Raw genomic sequence first — 6,000 nt, 5'->3', positions numbered from 1 at the left:
CTAGGGCCGTAAACCCCTAAAATGATGCCAAACATGCCTCTAAACTTGCCCTTAAGCTTGGAAACTAATTAGGGATCTAGCCTAGGAGTGTTTAAACATTAAAACTCATGGATTTAGGGCACAAAGGAGAGTTTACGGCCCAAGCACAAGCTTAGGTCATAAACACCTCAAAATCTTGTATAAACGCCCCAAAAACACTCCCAAACCTCCCTAGGGCTTAACACATAAATTGGGGACTTAGTACTTTGGGTTTAGACCACTTAAACACATCAAAATGAAGGACAAAAAGCAGTTTACGGCCCAGGTCTATACCAAGGCCGTAAACTCCCCAAAACATGCCCAAAATGTAGTTTTTGCCCCCCAAATGACCATAGGCTATTTCTATAAAATGATAGGAAGGATTTAAGGGCTTAAAAACAAGGAAATATGGGGTGACTTGGAGTTTACGGCCCAAGCAAGTACCTAGGCCGTAAACTCCCCAAAACTCATGCAAATGTTAGATTTAATCCCCCAAAATAGCATCACACTTCACTAAAAATTGCTAGAAGGGTATTTGAGGCTTGAAACTTCACTTAACTCAATGATCTAGAGTTTACGGCCGTAAACTCCTTTAGGAGTTGTTCCTAGGCCGTAAACTCCATTATAAAGCCCTTAGGAGCCTCAAATCCACTCATGCCTTTTAGGAAAAGTGCTTGGAATAATTCTATGATGCTAGTAGAAGCCTTAAAACACCCTAGAACCCATCACCATGAGTTTACGGCCATAAACTCATGGTGAGTAGTCCCTGGGCCGTAAACTACTAGATAAGGGCATACTCTTGGGCAATAAACTTCATTCCTTAGCCATACACACCCTTAAACGCTACCCAGGACACCCAAACACTTAGCCAAAGTGTTCTCCGCTCCTGTGAGCGCGTATATTTGTGTAATTAGTATATAATATGCTAATTGTATGTGAACATATGTTACCATATGTTAAAATAGGTCATTGTGTGTGTTCAAGTCCTTGCGTGACACCAAACGCCCAAACGGCACCTTCGTCGGACCTACTTACACCAGGTGAGTTCATACCCCTGAATGAACTTTTTTTTTTAAATGCTTTTAAATGTTTTATAGGGGGGAATACAAGTTAAACATGCCAGTTATCATATCAATCACATGTGATTGATAACCTGCATGCACAAGAATTTACCACTGAACACTGTTTTACCGAGTAGGACACTATAAATGGCTTTCAAAAAGGTTTTTCACTTGTTCAAGTTCTTACTTTTATCGCTTTATCAAAGTTCCGTTTTCAAATTGATTTATGAAATATTCCCAAAGATTTCTAAGGTTTTCACACTTATTTTACCAAAGAATAAAAATGTGATTTTCCTGAGTATAAAGGTTTTTCCAAGATTTTCATGTATACTTTTACTTGTTAGTTACTGTTGCTGCGCTTATACTTATTTTATACTCCTACTCTGTAACGCTTTCACTTATACCTGATGACGCTTATATTTATTCACACTTTTACTTAGTGATACGAGTCTAGTTCGCTTATACTTGAGATCGACTCTATTTCACTTATACTTGATACGCTCTTACTTCACTTGTTGTCATCTCCACTTCGCGATGCACTTATACTTATTCGACATTTATACTTCACTTGCGACCGCTCTTACTGCACTTGTTAGACACTCCTACTTCACGAGAATCACTTTTACTTGATACCCACTCAAGCATAGTTAGATGTATGTCTGTGCTTGCGTAGATGCATATAAATAATGGTTGAAGGACTTAGGAAGGTTTGTCCGCCCTATTTCCTTTTCTTCATTGAGATGTGGTCTGGTGGGATCGGATGTCCATCCGAAGGTCATTTGATTCATTAGTTATATACTATGTATACAAGCTTAGGCATACGGGTTACTTTAGTCAGTTCAGTTAAGAGTCTCTACCTCAAGTCTACACTTACATTCGAAACCCACTATTGGGAAGTCTCTACCTCTAGTTCAGCACTTTCATTAGAAACCCACTATTTGGGATGCATCTTCAGGACACGGCCTTCTCCGTCGTCTAGTTGGTAACCAGAGTCTCCTGTAGGGAGAGCGGACATTGTGTGTATAGATCTATACGGGATTGACACCCCCGCACCCTGACTGCTAGCTACAATCCACGGCTCACCAAGCCAAGGGGTGACAAATGTCACATTATATAGATGCTTGTAGAGCGTCTGGTACTCTAGTGTCGGATAGTATGGTTACGAGCATCCCAGGTTACCTTATAATTCATGGCTTTAAGGTAACGGTAATTCACCGGCAATCTACACTGTATGCTGGTAACTCATTTTCAGAGTCACACTGTGCTGACCTTACAAGACGTAGCTTTCATTTGATGCTGTTTGGGGACTGTATCCACTGTGTTCACTATTTTAGACCTTGCTAGACGTATCCTTCATTTGATATTGTCTGCGGTCTGTATTCATTGTTTTAGACCCTACTAGTCGTACCTTTCATTTGGTACCTTCTGGGGGTCTGTGTCTCCACCTGTTAGACTGAACCAGGCGTGTCGTTTGGTTGATACTTTCCTGGAGTCTATGGTTCCTTGCCTTAGTCAGCTGTCCTCACTGCTGAGGCATATGACTTTCCTTGATGTCGTTTGCTTTCCTCAACAATCAAATTCAGTATTTTGATAATGATAGTAATTTAGGGAAAACCACTTTTTACCCCACATTACTGACCAGCCATGGTAGAAGGCTGCTTTTATTAAAGAAGATATAGGATTTTCTGGAAAGAACCCTAATACACAGAAAACACTTAAACTACTACTTATTAAAGTTATTGAATTGAAACGTCACCTAATACTTATGAACTCACCAGCATTTGTAAAAATGCTGATACTCGCTTTTCAAATAACTTGTGATCTCAGGTCAGGAATTAGACAGGTACATCCCCGGAGCTGCTGATGAAGATAGCTTAGTACCATGTTGTTCTTATTAGACTTACTTGTATTACTTTATACTGTTGTAATGTAACCATGTAAAACTATTACTATTAATGCAATGTTTTGTTGTACTTTGATTACTATAATGCATGTGTTGTGATACTTGACATGACGTCATCCACCCCAGAACGTTTCCGCCGTGTCGGGTTTTGGGGTGTGACAGATTGGTATCAGAGCATTGTTTATAGTGAGCTAAGTATATCAATTCATAAAAGATATACAACCTATAAACGCAATGGGATAAGGCACTCTGACGAAGAATTATACTTTAAAATATAACCATATTTTACCAAAGTATAATAACATCCAGAATCTAGACACTCGAACAAAAGTATCACAAGAAGAACAATAATAAAAGTCTTCGGATGTTGACCACTACAGTCAAACCTGGGCAGTTATGTAATCGTAAACTGGGATAAATGTAACCTGATCAACTATATTTATCCGAGATGCGATGAACGTGTGCTCGGGAGTGATAGTGGTGTACAACAGGTCCGAAACTTACCAACTAGGAATGCTAGAGCCAAACGTAAAGTTAAAATACTATAGGAGTATTTTAGAACGCTAAAAGATTCACACTAACCCCAGAATCATATTCAGAAGATAAGAATCAAACCAGAATTGAAATACCATAAGGGTATTTTAGAATACATAAGCAACCTTGCGTGAATAACTAAAAAGATCCCTATTGATATACCTACAACTACAGAGGGTATACTTCCAAGATTTTATATAATAAGGATCCCATAGGCTAAGAATGTGTGGTTTCGCTCTGTTTCCTTTTCCTCGTCGGGATGTGGTTCTTGAGTAGTATAACATATTCGAAGGCCTATCGGATCTAAGCTATATATGATTTGTATACCCTGTGTAATCGTAGCAGGACTCGATATGGATCATACAGTGAAATGTTAATAATCTCTTAGGATTCTCTAGATATTTACATTCTCGCGCGAACCCTGTAGAAAACCCTACCCACTTCAGTGCTTGACAGAAGAGTTGATTCCGACCCCGAGGAGATTCATTGAGAAGATTTCCTGTTCGGAAATAAATGAACTGGGTCGAGACTATTGAATGCACCAAGTGCCCATATTCTTTTAGGGACGTCGGTGAGGAATTCGCCTAAACTTCGGAGATTCCCAGTCATCCATCATGAAGTGATGACACTCAGAGTTGGAATCAGAAGGAAGGCGGAATAGAAATTCAATATGTCCGTACAAGAAGAGAACCCTAGGAAACTACCCGGAGGAAACCACTAACACCGATTCCAGTCAAAGACACAAGGCAGACCGAGGGAGCCAGTACATGGAACCCGGGAATTGTCTTTTCCTCGTGTTCCTCACGCTAATACACCCTTAAAATAATACAATTTAGTGAGTCAGTGGTTACACTACTCATGCTATGTGTTAGGCAAATCGTTGATTCCCGTTGCTAGACACACGATTAGGGCGGATCCCCGCACCTTTATTGAGGAGTGTTCACCCATGAGCATTCATGAGCCTCTCTTTCTGCAGTTTCGTTCCGAACCGTTCTCAAATCTCTCCAGGCCGGAGAGTGGAACCTTCCCAGTATAAAGGTAACTTAGTAGGAATGACTCGCATCTTATGGCCTTTTCCGATATTCACACACTCTTACCTTGATTACCAAGACTACATCATAGGGATGTAGGTCGACGTTCAAACAACCAGTACCCGAGGCACGGGAAAATTTATGCCTAATATGATCAGGACAGAAATGTCCAGGGTTAACCATCGTCTCTCATTGCCTTGTATTCCTTTCCGTGTAGGAAAACCATGCCACCGAAGAAGCGTAACCAGTCCTCAAGCAAGAAATCTACTCTCTTATTCGATGAAGCTACATTCCAAGCTGCAGTCTCAGCAGCCGTAGCAGCTGTCATGGCTCACCTGAATGCTAACACTGCCAACGTTAGCAAGGGCCCGGTCGGGATTTCCAATCCTAGCAATGGACAGCAGCAACCAACACTTCCACACTTAGCCACCCAAGAACCTCCCCTGAACCCACTAAAGAGACAACTCAAGATAGAGGTGGGAAGTACCTCGGCTCAAGGACCTTCCGATGGGCAACGAGCTGAGGCAGTCTATACCCCTGTCAATCCTTCCCTCCCGACCTCAAGAAGGCCATACCTAGGAGACCTTCCCCACTGCAGCAAGTGCAGCTACCATCATCATGGTTCCTGCCGGGAACTCTATTGTGCTAGGTGCCACATGTTGGGGAATACTGCTTGTGTCTGCAGAACCCCGGTTGAGTTCATTACATCAACCACCAATGTGGCGACCCATACAGTTTGCCACCTATGTGGTGAAACGGGACACTTCAAGAAGGACTGCCCAACCGAAGAGAAAGACAAAGACACAGAAGGAGCCTAACACTACTGCTTAGGGAGAAGCGGCAAGGAACTCGGTAGGTTTTTGGTACGTCTCTCGATCTCGGATAGCTAAGCTAAGAACAATAAAAGACTAATTCAAATGCAAATTCTTTCCAGTAAGGTGAAAGTCACAGCACTGTTATAAAATTTAAAATCCATTAGGTAAAACTATAATGACTGAACATATATGTTACGGCCATGTATATTTAAGATGGACCGACCTAGAGTGAGCGAATGCCGCCTCATTTCCTGTTCCTCGTTTGGTTGTGGATTTAGGACAGGGTCGCTCAGTCAACAGTCCTCCCCACCTTAAATATACATGACTAGTATATGTGAGGCGATTATAGAAATGCCTTGTGGGAATTCGTTCATGAAAAGATACTCTATTCGGAAACACTTAGAACTCTTTATAGTTCCGCGTCAACTCTATCAGTCCAGGTATCCGCGGTAGCGATACATAGGACGAAACTCGAGACGCCTAGAACTTGTGTGCCTGTTCGGCACATGACTCTATCGATTTTCATTATATATCATGTCGAAGTGTGCCAAATTCGACGACTCTATTGATCATGGTTTGACTTCATGCAACCATGTGTACATCCTTAGTGCTGTGTAAAAAGAACTTTCTCCATAGCC

Source organism: Lactuca sativa, chromosome 9, assembly GCF_002870075.4.
Source record: "Lactuca sativa cultivar Salinas chromosome 9, Lsat_Salinas_v11, whole genome shotgun sequence".
In the NCBI taxonomy this organism is placed as follows: Eukaryota; Viridiplantae; Streptophyta; class Magnoliopsida; order Asterales; family Asteraceae; genus Lactuca; species Lactuca sativa.
The sequence above is the reverse complement of the archived record's forward strand: the minus strand, read 5'-3'. Positions refer to the sequence as shown.